Source organism: Carlito syrichta, unplaced genomic scaffold (assembly GCF_000164805.1).
Source record: "Carlito syrichta isolate Samal-C Ts95f unplaced genomic scaffold, Tarsius_syrichta-2.0.1 Scaffold305642, whole genome shotgun sequence".
Classification (NCBI taxonomy): Eukaryota; Metazoa; Chordata; class Mammalia; order Primates; family Tarsiidae; genus Carlito; species Carlito syrichta.
This window is the reverse complement of record NW_007249738.1, coordinates 1,296,329-1,310,225: the sequence shown is the minus strand read 5'-3', so window position 1 is coordinate 1,310,225 and position 13,897 is coordinate 1,296,329.

The following is a 13,897-nucleotide window of genomic DNA, read 5'->3' as shown; positions in this document are numbered from 1 at the left end:
TCCTTCCTTCCTTCCTTCCTTCCTTCCTTCCTTCCTTCCTTCCTTCTTTCTTTCTTTTTTTGAGTTGGAGTCTCACTCTGTCGCTCAGGCTGGAGAGCAGTGGCATTCTCATGGCCACCACAGCCTCGACCTGCTGGGCTCAGGTGATCCTTCCACTTCAGCCTTCTAAGTAGCTGGAACTATAGGTATGCGCCACTATGCCCAGCTAGTTTTTTGGTTTATTGTAGAGATGAGGTCTTACCAAGTTGCCCAGGCTAGTCTCGAACCCATGGGTTCAGGCAATCCTCTCGCTTCTGCCTCCCAAAGTGCTTGGATTATAGGTGTGAACCATCGTGCCAGGCTGAGACCCCATCTCTTAAAAAAAAAAATTTTTTTTTAAAGCCTCTTGGCCAGACACGGTGGCTCATGCCTATAATCTCAGCACTTTGGGAGGGCGAGGCAAGATGATCACCTGAGCTCAGGTGTTCAAGACCAGCTTGGGTAACATGGTGAGACCCTGTTTCTAAAATAAATAAAAAAATTAGCCGCATGTGGTGGCACAAACCTATAGTCCCAGCTACTTGGAATGCTGAAGTGTAAAGACTGACAGTCTGGGCACGGTGACTCAAGTCTATAATCCCAGCAATTTGGGAGGCTGAGGAAAGAGGATTGCCTGGGCCTGTGAGTTCGAGACCAGCCTGAGCAACATGCTGAGACCTTGTTTCTACAATACATTTTAAAAAAAAATTAGCGAGTGTGGTAGTGTGCGCTTATAGCTCCAGCTACTTGGAAGGCTGAGGCGGAAGGTTCATCTGAATCCAGCAGGTCAAGGCTGTGAGTCCATGAGTGTGCCACTGCACTCTAGCCTGGGTGACAATAAGGCTCCAACTCAAAAAAATAAAATATATAAAAATAAAGTCTCCTTATGGCTATGAAATCATAATTTTTTTCTTTCAGAAAGCAGGATTTATTGAGAGGACAGCAAAGCTCCCACAGTGGGAGGCGACCCAAAGGGGTTGCCCATAAAATGTTTACAGAGCATTTTCTCTGTGTGTAGAATTCTGGGGTGTTAGAACAACTTTTCCTTCTTGTATACAGAATTACAAATTGTTTCTGAGGCACACCCTCATCATCTGTATGCCGTAACTGGGCATGGTGGCACATACCTGTAGTTCCAGCTGTTTGGAAGGCTGAAGTGGAAGGATCACCTGAGCCCAGACAGTCAAGGCTGCGGTAGCTGTGTACGTGTCACTGCACTCCAGCCTGGGCAACAGAGTGAGACTCTGACTCAAAAAAAAAAAAAAAATAGAATCATGGGATGTTTACAGAGTCCCTTCTTGTGGCTTCAGTTTTGTGCTGCTCATGGAGCACCCACCTGTATTCAAATCATTACATGTTTGCAGAGCCTTTTTGCTTGTCATGACAGGGTGTCTGCAGAGCTTCCTTGTCTGTATAGACTCAATGATCATCAGCTGAACCCCCTCCTCTGTGGAGTCATGGGATGTTGACTGAGCCCCTTGTGGTATAAAATCATGAATGCTACTACACACAATCCTTAGTATAGTATCTTGAAATGTTTATATCCCCATTTGCATGTTGGAGAGAAGCAATGGGTGGAAAGGTCATGGTGAGATTATGGAGGGTCTTAAGGGACAGATGACAGTTAGGCTCTGTTCCATAGGCTTTAAGGAGCCACCAAAGCTTTGGGGGCACACAAGTAACATGATGAAAATTATGTTTTAGGAATCTTCATCTGGTAATGGAAGTAGGCACAGAAAACTGAAAGGTGGTAGTTTATAGAAACTATTGTTTTCTTTTTTTTTTTTTGAGTCAGAGTCTCACTCTGTCGCCCAGACTGGAGTGCAATGGCCACTCCCGGTCACCGCAGCCTCGACCTGCTGGGCTCCGGTGATCCTTCCGCCTCAGCCTTCCAAGTAGCTGGAACTACAGGCGTGCGATACCACGTCTGGCTAATTTTTTGATTTATTGTAGAGACGAGGTCTCACCAAGTTGCCCGGGTCGGTCTTGAACATGCGGGCTCAGACAATTCACTCGCCTCAGCCTCCCAAAGTACTGGGATTACAGGCTGAGCCACCGAGCCCGGTCTATTTTTTTCAAAACACATCAAAAAGCTGATTTTACTAAATGCAGTCATCTACAGTAAATGCTTTGAAAAAATATAGGCTCATTCTCTAGTACCGGGCTCAGCAAACTGCAACCATGAGGCTGTCTTTGTAAATATAGTTGTATTGGAATGCGGACACACATATTTGTTTACATTATTGCCTATGGCTGTTTTGTGATATAATAGCATAATTAAGTAGTTATACCATAGATTGTATGACCTGTGAAACCAAATATATAGACCGAACACAGTGGATCACGCCTATAATTCCAGCACTCTGAGAGGCTGAGGTGGAAGGATCCCTTGAGACCAGGTGTCCCAGATCAGCCTAGAAGGGCAGTGGCACAATCACGGCTCACTGCAGTCTCAACCTCCTGGACTCTAGGAATCCTCCCACCTCACCTTCCTGAGTAGCTGGGACTACAGGTGTGCACTGTCACACCTGGCTAATTTTTAAAAATACTTTTGTGCGGGGCTTGGTGGCTCAGCCTGTAATCCCGCGCTTTGGGAGGCTGAGGTGAGAGGATTGCCTGAGCCCGCGGGTTCAAGACCCACCTGGCAACTTGGTGAGACCTCATCTCTACAATAAAAATAAAAAATTAGCCAGGTGTGGTAGCGCGCATTTGTAGTTCCAGCTACTTGGAAGGCTGAGCAGAAGGATGGCTGGAGTCCAACAGGTTGAGGCTGCGGTAGCCGGGAGCATGCCACTGCACTCCAGTCTGGGCGACAGAGTGAGACTTCAACTAAAAAAAAAAACTTTGTCTCACTATGTATAGGGTGACACACAGTGACAGGATGAGCACACCCTGGAGATGGCCCCGTGTAAACGGTTGCAGTATGGGGGGTGGTCCTGGGAGTGGCCAACCCAAAATGCCCCCTTTCCCCTCAGGCTCCGGTCTGGGCAAGCAGCAGGTCATGCTAAGGCCATGCGTGCAGTACTCTCCGCATCCCCCTACTGACCGCATCTATGCTTCGTGAATGGTCTTGTGCACGCTTCCTTGAGGGAGTTGGCCCCTGTGGCTGGTTCAGACCAGATCGGGCACATCTAGATCAATGCCCATAGCTTCTGGTTACCTTCAGTTCACCTTTGGTTCATTGTAACACTAAAAATCCCATGCCTAGAGAGAATTCACAGCCATTTTGTGTATATGCTATAAGGTGTATAAATGCCTCTCACGCTGCACTTGCACACTAGAAGCGCTACCCTTGAGCCGGGTGCGGTGGTTCATGCCTGTAATCCCAGCACTTTGGGAGGCTGAGGTGAGAGGATTGTCTGAGCCCAGGGTTTGAGATCAGCTTGGGCAACTTGGCAAGACCTCGTCTCTACAATAAATCAAAAATCTAACTTGGTGTGGTGGTGCCTGCCTGTAGTTCCAGCTACTTGGAAGGCTATGATTGCCTGAACCCTGAAGGTTAAGGTTGCAGTGGCCGAGAGTGTGTCATTGTACTTCAGCCTGGACGACAGAGTGAGACCCTGACTCCAAAAAAAAAAAACACAAAAAAATCCCTACCCTTTCATGCCTAACCCCACACTCTACCCTGTGTAAAATGCTATACAACCCATGTACCCTTCATAATCAGGAGCGGTTTTTTTCCTGTTCAGCCAGCCTCTCCTGGACTATCTTCCCTATAAATAAGTTCCTATATCTCATCCATTGTCTCTGGGTCATTGGGTCACTTCTTCAGCCTTTCAGACATCGTGCCTTTCTTTTTTTTTTGAGTTGGACTCTCACTTTGTCACCCAGGCTGGAGTGCAGTGGCATACTCATGGCCACCCTAGCATCGACCTGCTGGACTCAGGTAATCCTTCTGCCTCAGCCTTCCAAGTAGCTGCAATTACAGGCACACACTACCATGTCCTGGAATTTTAAAATTTTTATTGTAGAGATGAGGTCTCACCAAGTTGCCCAGGCTGGTCTTGAATCCACCAGCTCAGGCAATCCGCTCGCCTCGGTCTCCCAGAGTGCTGGGATTACATGCTGAGCCACCGAGCCCAGCCCATAGTATCTTTCGTTTTGGGGTCTTTAGGAGTCCAGCACGACACTATCTTGTCCCGGCTGGTCGCAAACTCCTGGGCTCAGGCAATCCTCTTGCTTCAGTCTCTCAAAGTGCTGTGATTATAGGTATGAGTCACTGCACCCTGCCAATCTGGTCTTTTATAAAAGAAATTTGCCACTGGGCATGGTGGCTCATGCCTATAATCCCAGCACTTTGGGAGACTAAGGTGAGAGGATTGCCTGAGCCCAGAGGTACGATAAATAAAAAAAATTAGTAGTCATGATGGTGCATACTTGTGTTTCCAGTTACTTGGAAGGCTGAGGCAGAAGAATTGCCTGAGCCCAGCAGGTCAAGGTTTCGGTGGCCATGAGCGTGCCACTCCAGCTTGGGTGATGGAGTGAGACTCTGACTCAAAAAAAAAAAAGGGAAATTTGCTTCCCTGTGTTCTAGTGGGAAAAATACTCAGAAGTGGGTTTTTTGTGTTTGTTTGTTTGTTTGTTTTTTGTTCTCTTGTTTTTTTGAGTTGGAGTCTCACTCTGTCACCCAGGCTGGAGTGCAGTGGCTTGATCACAGTTCACTGCAGCCTCAACCTCCTGGGCTCAGGCATCCTTTTACCTCAGACTCCCCAGTAGCTGGGACTACAGACATGTACCACCACGCCCGGCTAATTTTTTTTTGTTGTTGTTGTTGAGTTGGAGTCTCACTCTGTCACCCAGACTGGAGTGCAGTGGCCGCTCCCAGCCACCACAGCCTCAACCTGCTGGGCTCCGGCGATCCTTCTGCCTCAGCCTTTCAAGTAGCCGGACTTACAGGTGTGCGCTACCACACCCAACTGATTTTCTGATTTATTGTAGAGATGAGGTCTCGCTTCCCAGGCGGGTCTCGAACCCGTGGGCCCAGGTAATCCACTCACCTCAGCCTCCCAAAGGCGCGGGATTACAGGCTGAGCCACCAAGCCCGGCTCCGGCTAATTTTTTTATTTCTTGTAGAGAGGAGGTCTCTCTATGCCCAGGCTGGGAAGTTTTTTGCTAATGTCTGTTTTGTTTTTTTTTTCTCTGACAGAAGTTTCAGTTGAATTCATAAACAGTTTCATATGCTCATTCATACACCAATATTTACCAACACCTACCATGTGCCTGTTTTAGGCACTGGGGTGCAAAGATGGAAAACAGACACTTCTTGTACTCTCTTTCTTTTTTTTTGTCAGAGTCTCACTCTATCACCCAGGCTGGAGCTCAGTGGCAGGTTCATGGCCACTGCAGCCTCGACCTGCTGGGTTTAGGTAATTCTTCTGCCTCAGCCTCCCAAGTAGCTGGAACCACAGGCATGCACCACCACACCCGGCTAATTTTTTGATTTATTGTGGAGATGAGGTCTTGTCATGTGGCTCAGGCTGGTCTCAAACCCCTAAGCTCAGGCAATCCTCTCACCTCCACCTCCCAAAGTGCTGGGATTACAGTTGTGAGACACCACTAGCTCAGTTCTTGCTCTCAAGGACACGTGAAATCTTGGCACAATCTCATGTCATTTACAAGAAATCAGCTGTGTGACCTTGGGCAAATTTCCTAATCCTTTTAGACTTCTGTTTCCTCATCTGTGAGGATGGTAATAGTACCTATCTCAAAATGTTGTTGTAAGGATTAAATTATTTATCAAGTGCTCAGATTAGTGCCTGACACAGAGTAAGCACTACTCAAACGCTTTTTATTTTTTTGAGTTGGAGTCTCACTCTGTCATCCAGGCTGGAGTGCAATGGCATGCACCCAGCCACCACAGCCTCGACTTGCTGGGTTCAGGCGATCCGGAACTACAGGAGCCCACTATTATACCCGGCTAATTTTTTTATTTTTTATTTTTGTAGAGATGAAGTCTCACTATGCTTTCTAGGCTGGTCTTGGAGTCTTGTGTAATCCTCTCACTCGATCTCCCAAAGTGCTGGGATTACAGGCATGAACTACCACGACTGGTCTAACTTGTGATTTTCCTTTTTTAGTTGTTTTTGAGTCGGAGTCTCACTCCATTGCTCAGGCTGGCGTGCAGTGGCAAGCTCAAGGTCACTGCAGCCTCAGGCCACTGGGCTCCGACGATCCTTCTGCCTCGGCCTTCCAAGTAGCCAGAACTACAGGTTCACATTATCATGCCCGGCTAATTTTCTGATTTATTCTAGAGACAAGGTCTCACCATGTTGCCCAGGCTGATCTCGAACGCCCAGGCTCAGGCAATCCTCTCGCCTTGGCCTCCCAAAGTACTGGGATTGCAGGTGTGAGCCACTGCACCCAGTCATTTTGGACTTTTGATTTCAAGGTTCCTCCAGCATGGCCATGCCCCCAAGGTCATCAAAGTGCTGCTGCCCCTGCCCTCACCATGGCTGTTTCCTATTCTCTCCCACCCATCCACCTGGGGACTAGACAGTGGACTCCACTGCATACCCTCTTGCCACCTCCAGAACTGGTGTGTCAGCTGACAGAACTTCAAGCAAATGACATCAGCCTCTCTCCAGATCTCATGCAAATACATGTAACTGACGACTTTAATTCATCACGGCCTCCTAGCTGCAAGAGAATCCATGGAGTGCTGTTTCAACGTTTTAAGCCTCTTCCAATAGGAGAGTGAATGGAGGTTGAGAACATCATCCAGAATCCAGCTCAAAAAATTTTAGAATATTTTATGATGGGAAACATATTTGAGCTGGGTCTAAGAGGATGAGAAGCAAAAAGACACAGGCCTCACTAGGTAGCAGAAACAGAACACATAAAGACATAAAGCCATTAACGAAAAAAACTTGGCATGGCCCACCAATATCTTTTTTTTCCTCCCACTGGAGTAAAAAATGCACCTCTCTTTAGTAAGCCCTGCCTCCCTACTGTCAGCCACGTGCCTCCTGTGAAACTGATCTGGCTTCTGGCATCCACGGGTTGGCATGTGACCACTTCTGACCAATCAGCACACTCTCGTGCCCTCAGTCACAGTGATTGGTTCAGGGAGAGGCATGTGACTGAAGCCAGTCCAATGAGACTTAAGTATGAAGTTTCTTTTCCGGCTAGGTAACCTGGCTGTGGGATGGAAGCCTGGAGCAGCTTGAAGTCACATGGGCGGCAGGAGCACGTGAATCTGATGACGCCAACCCAGGTAGCAGAACTAACAGACTGAGAGAAACTGAGTCTGGTGATGTCATGTGAGCCTCCAGACATGCCTGAAGCCACATAGCTCTGCTGCGGGCCATTATAGTCACTTGAGCTAATAAATTCCCTTTTATTTGAGTCAGGGTCCCACTCTGCCGCCCACTCTGGAGTGCAGTGGCTCGATCACGATCAAGGCTCACCACAGCCTTGATCTCCTGGACTTGGGCGAGCCTTTTGCCTCAGCCTCCCAAGCAGCTGGGGCTACAGTCATGCACCACCACGCCCAGCTAATTTTCTTACTTTTTGTAGACACAAGGTCATGCTGTGTTGCCCAGGCTCCTGGACTGAAGCAATCCTCTTGCCTCGGCTTCCCACAGTGCTGGGATTATAGGCGTGAGCCACTGCACCCAACCCAATTCTCTTTTTGCTAAAGCCAGTTTGAGTTTAAAGTCCTGAGTAATACACTGTGTCAAGAGGGCAGTTTACTAGTATGAGAGCCACCGTACTTCAGTTTCGAGCAGCATTATTCATGGCAGCCTCCAAGTAGAAACTATCCAAATGTCCGACCACAGGCTGATTCATGTGACACACCTGGAGGTGGATATGGAGTCAGCAACCTGAGAACCATATCGACTGAAAACAAAGGGAGAAGGAAACAGGCTGGTGCAGAAGTCAGGTGGATGGTGGGGGGCAGGAAAGGTTCAATAAATTCCTGGTCCCTTCGTATCTGAGTCACGACACACACACACAAATTCCTGGTAACCTAGATCACATCATCATCATATTCTCCTCCTCCAACCCCCCCCTTCCCTCCTCCTCCTTCTCCCTTCTCTTATATTCTACAAAATTGCCTGGTACCTAGTCTGGTACATAGTAATTATCTGTTGAATGAGACTCATTTTGATCAGGCAATATTCAGAACATTCTTGTCATGTCTCAGGCTTTCCAATCCAAGATAGGACTGACTGGGTAGAATTTAGAAAAGGGATGTAAGTCAGTCTTTTGATTGGAAAGACATAATTCTCTACAGAATCGATGCTCCTGGAGGACTTTGCTGACTCTTTTATTGCAGTTACTTGTATCTTACTCTTTCTCCGGAGGGGCTTTGTGGCAGAGGGACTGAGCCTTTGAAAAGTCTGATTACAGCAACTGTGGTTGAAGTAATGGGAACCCCTTTTCACTGCTGCTGGGAGTGTAAATTGGTACAACCATTTTGGAGAACAATTTGGAAAATAGTCAGTTAAGCAGAAGACTTGCATGCCCCCCAATCCACTCTTGTGTGTATGTGCTCTGGAGAAGATCTTACCTCATTCACAGGATCCATATAGAAGGATGTTGTTATAGTTACTGTTGCTGCTAGCTAAGAAATCGCTCCAAACTTATGACATGAAACAATAACTATTTCATCAAGCTTTTGGATGTGAAAAAGGCATAAGCCGGGCTTGGTGGCTCAGCCTGTAATCCCGCGCTTTGGGAGGCTGAGGTGAGTGGATTGTCTGAGCCCGTGGGTTCGTGACCCGCCTGGGCAACTTGGCGAGACCTTATCTCTACAATAAATCAAAAATTTAGCCGGGCGTGGTAGCGCGCGCCTGTAGTTCCAGCTACTTGAAAGGCTGAGGTGGAAGGATCGCCGGAGCCCAGCAGGTTGAGGCTGCGGTGGCCGGGAGTGGCCACTGCACTCCAGTCTGGGTGACAGAGTGAGACTCCAACTGAAAAAAAAGAAAAAAAAAGGGGGGCACAGTGGGACAGCTTCCAATGGGTCTTCGGCTTACAATGGGGTTTATCCTGATAAACCCCATTGTAAGTTTAAAATATCATAAACTGAAAATGCGTTTAATGCACTTAACCTACCAAACATCTCTAAGGCTTGAGCTGGGAAGGCTTAAAGGCTGAGGATGACTTGATACCTGGGGTTGGGATATCCAAAAGTTTGCTCTCTAATGTGCCTAGTGGTTGGTGTTGCCTGTTATCTGGAAACTCAGTTGGGCTGTTGATCACAGCACCTATACATTGCCTCTCCTCGTGGCCTGGGTGTCATCACAACTTGGAGGCCCTAGGCTCCAAAGGTGAGTGTCCCAACCAACAAGTGAGAAACTGTATTGGCTGGGTATGGCGGTTCATGCCTGTTATCCAGGCACTTTGGGAGGCCGGGGCAAGAAGATTGCTTGAGCCCAGGAGGTCAAGACCAGCCTAGCAACATAGCAAAGATGTCATCTCTACCAAAATATTTAGCCATGTATGGTGGCACATGCCTCTAGTCCCAGCTACTCGGGAGGCTGAGGTGGAAGGATTGCCTAGACCTAGGAGGTTGAGGCTGTGGCGAGCAGTGATTGTGCCTATGCCCTCCAGCCTGGGTGACAGAGTGAGACCTTGACTCAAAAAACAAAAAAAGAAAAACTGCATTGCCTCACAGGTTGGGCACAGTATCACTTTTGCCTCTTTTTATTGGTCACAAGTGATTAGCAATCCCACCTAGATTCAAAGGGTGGGGAACTAGAGAAAGTTCTAGAAGAGCATGGAGATAGGAAATATTGCTGAGGCCATCCTTAGAAAATCCATTCAGTCACAGATGTTCCTTGCCTATTGTTTGTACTGATCTACCACCCTTTATCTAAACCCCTTGGGGCCACGTGTGTTTTGAAATTTAGACGTTCTCAGAATCGCAAGGGTAATAGGGTGCATTCACTGCTTATTATATCTGTGAGAGGCTGGGTCATCCTGGAATTAAAAAATCAAAGTATTTCCTCAGTGGAACATATGAATATTCATACCAAGTGAGATATAGATTATAAATAGTGGTGGGTGGGATAAAAATAAAGATGACAAGTACCTTTCTGTCTGTTCAGGTCAGTTGCCGCTAAAGAAGTTCAGGTCAGGTCAGATCTTGCTGCTAAATAAATTACATAAGAGCCTTTAGTTTTTAGGTTTTTGGGAATTTATTTTTATTTTTTATTTTTTTGAGTTGGAGTCTCACTCTGTCGCCCAGACTGGAGTGCAGTGGCCGCTCCCGGCCACCGCAGCCTCGACCTGCTGGGCTCTGGCGATCCTTCCGCCTCAGCCTTCCAAGTAGCTGGAACTACAGGTGCATGCTACCACACTCGGCTAATTTTTTTATTTACTGTAGAGACGAGGTCTCACCATGTTGCCCCGGCTGGTCTTGAACCCGTGGGTTCAGGCAGTCCTTTGGCCTCAGCATCTTAAAGTACTGGGATTATAGGATTGAGCCATCATGCCTGGCCGCAAAAGGATTTTTTTAAAGTGCAGCTTTGTTATATGATGAAATACTACAAAGCGGTGAAAATGAACAAACTCAAACCTCATGTATCTTTATGGATATATCTTATCAAAATGATGTTGAGAGAAAGTTAGTTGCAGGGGGGTATTTTCATGTTAAGTTAGGACAGGCTAGGTTATACTGTGCTAACAAATAGCTCCTATATCTCAGAGACTTAAAACAAATTTTGTTTAAATGATTTAATTAATATATTTTGTTTAATTAATTAACTACTTAATTAATTAACTTATTTATTTATTTATTGAGTTGGAGTCTCACTCTGTCGCCCAGCCTGGAGTGCAGTGGCACCCTCACAGCCACTGCAGTCTCAACATGGGCTCACGTGATCCTTCTGCCTCAGCCTTTCAAGTAGCTGGAATCACAGGCATGTGCCACCATGCCAGGCTGATTTTTTGATTTATTGTAGAGATGAAGTCTCACCATGTTGCTCAGGCTGGTCTCAAACCCCTGAGCTCAGGCAATCCTCTGGCCTCTGCCTCCCAAAGTGCTGTGATTACAGGCGTGAGTCACCACACCCAGCTGGTTTGTTTGTTTATTTTTCATTGGGGTCTCACTCTGTCACCCAGGCTGGAGTGCAGTGGCACGATCATGTCTCATTGCAGCCTCAACCTCCTGGGTTGAGGCAATCCCTCAGCCTCAGCCTCCCGGGTAGGTGGGACTACAGGTGTGTGCCATGATACCTGACTGATTTTTCTGATTTTTTTTCCTTTTAATAGAGGTCTTGCCCTATTACCCAAGCTAAAACAAGGTTTTATTTCTTGCTTATGCTACATTTTCATCACTGGCCACATGGAGGTCGGGAGTCTCCTCATTCTACAACTCGGCTGGTGGGACAGCAGCTCTGCTGGGAATACTGATGTTATCTGGTAGAGGAAAAGAGTAGTGAAAGATATATTGGCTCATGATATGAATAGGGAGTTGTCAGGAAGTGATACCTGTCATTTCTACTCTGAGCTTCAGTTTCCTCTGAAAGGAGCTGAGGACTTAACCATAGCTTGGCTGGAGACAACCAGGGTGAATCTCACGGTCAGTGCTCAGTCGGCAGGGGTTCCCGACACAGGAAGCACTTGATGCCAAGGCTCCTGGGTCCCAGCAGCCAGTCACACACATGCTTGTGCTCTCTGCTCACTGCCTCTGGAAGTGTTCACTGACATAGTCATTGCTCTGTGATGTTATCTTGCTACTGATTTCTGTTAATGGTTTGTGCAATGACTTCCTCAGGGCGGACACCTGGAACTTTCTCTGGTAGAGTCTGAAAGGGTGAGTGAGCTCAATGTTACATGTGGTTTTGAACTTTAGGCTGCGGATCTTTTTTAAGTGTTTGATTTGGGCCAGCCTGTAATTAGGTGTTGACAAGCACAGGAGGCCCTGTTTGTGCCCTCCTGAGATTTCTTTAAGGACCTTCCTTTCTTTAGGCTGCTCCCTGCTCTAAAACCTCCAAGGGCTCCCTATGGCTCACAGGAAAAAGTGTAAAAAGAGTGGAGGCTCCCTATGAGCCAGGCTTCCCATGAGCCAGGCACTTTAAGATACACAGTTTGGAATCCTTCCAGCAATCCCAGGTAGCAGAAGGTATCCGGTCTCTATTTTATTTTTGAGTCGGAGTCTTACTCTGTCACCTAGGCAGCAGTGCAGTGGGATCATGGCTACCGTAGCCTCACCCTGGCTGGACTCAGGCAATCCTTCTGCCTCAGCCTTCCAGGTTGCTGGAACCACAGGCGTGCACCACCACACCTGGATAATTTTTTGATTTACTGTAGACATGAGGTCTCGCCAAGTTGCCCAGGCTGGTCTTGAACCCCTGGGCTCAGGCAGTCATCTCAACGCAGCCTCCCAACGTGCTGGGATTACAGGCGTGGGCCACCGCGCCCGGCTATTTTACAGAGTAGAAATGGAAATGGAAGTTCAGAGAGGTGAAGCGACTTGCCAAGATGACAGGGAGGGAGAGGAAGAGGCAGGACATATGGTGACTCTAGGGCCTCTGCTGAGCCACAGGATCGGGCCTCACCCATACAGCCTCACTCCTTGATTCTTTCTTTTCCTGGGAGGGACCATCTGCTCCAACCAGGCAGGCCTGCTCTCACTGTCTCTGGAGCAAACCTGTCTCAGGGTCCCGTCAGAGACCATCTAGAATCTCCCAGGATTCCCGCCCCCCCAAGAACCTCCACCCAGTCATCTTTACATCCACCATGCTTCGCATGTGCTTGGTGTATATCTGCCATCTTTTCTGCATTTCTTCAACAATTATTGAGCACCTACTGGCTGCTGAGCACTGTGCTAGGATCAAGCATACAGCAGAGAATGAAACAAAATCCTTGTTCTCACAGAGCTCATGTCCTGACAGGGGAGACAAAAACGAATAAAGAAGCACATACATGTATAATGGAATGTCAGGGGGTAAAAAGTGCTTGGAGAAAAATAAAGCTGGGGAGATATGAATAGGGAGTACTGGTCAAAAGGGTTTGAGACCAGCATGGGCAACTTGGCAAGACCTTGTCTCTGCAATCAATCAAAATTTTAGCCAGGCATGGTGACACTTGCCTGTAGTTCCAGGTACTTGGAAGGCTAAGGCAGAAAGATCACCTGAGCCCAGCACGTCGAGGCTGTGGTGGCTGTGACCCTGCCACTGCACTCCAGCCTGTGTGACACCGCGAGACCCTGACTCAAAAATAAAATAAATAACCAATTTACTTTGATGCCTTGTTATAGATCAGATAGGACAGGAAGTTGAGATTGGTCATTTGTATATAATCTAGATATGAGAAGTCCTCCCTATCTCTGTCTACCTAAAATAGAATGAACATTACAGGATATGCTGGCATACTTGTTTTTTTCCTACCACCCAAACTGCACACAGGAATAATTATTAATTTTCTTCATATTATTGTGGTTGTGAAGGATAATGTCATTTTCCTTAGGATTTGCTGCTGAAGAATTGAGGCATGAAGTACCAGTAAGGCAGCAACTTACTTTTGAATAATATATATGCTTATATATATACAACATATGAATATAGATAGATAAATAATAACAATTGGCTGGGTGTGGTGGCTCACACCGATAATCCCAGCAATTTGGGAGGCCAAGGTGAGAGTGTTGCCTGAGCCCACAGGTCTGAGATCAGCCTGGGCAACTTGGTGAGACCTCATCTCTACAATAAATCAAAAAATTAGGTGGGCGTGGTGGCATGTGCCTATAGTTCCAGCTACTTGGAAGTCTGAAGCAGAAGGATTGCCTGAGCCCAGCATGTCAAGGCTGTGGTGGCCATGAGCGTGCCACTGCCCTCCAGCCTGGGTGACAGAGTGAAACTGACTCAAAAAATAAAAATAAAGCCAGGCTCGGTGGCTCAGCCTGTAATCCCGCGCCTTTGGGAGGCTGAGG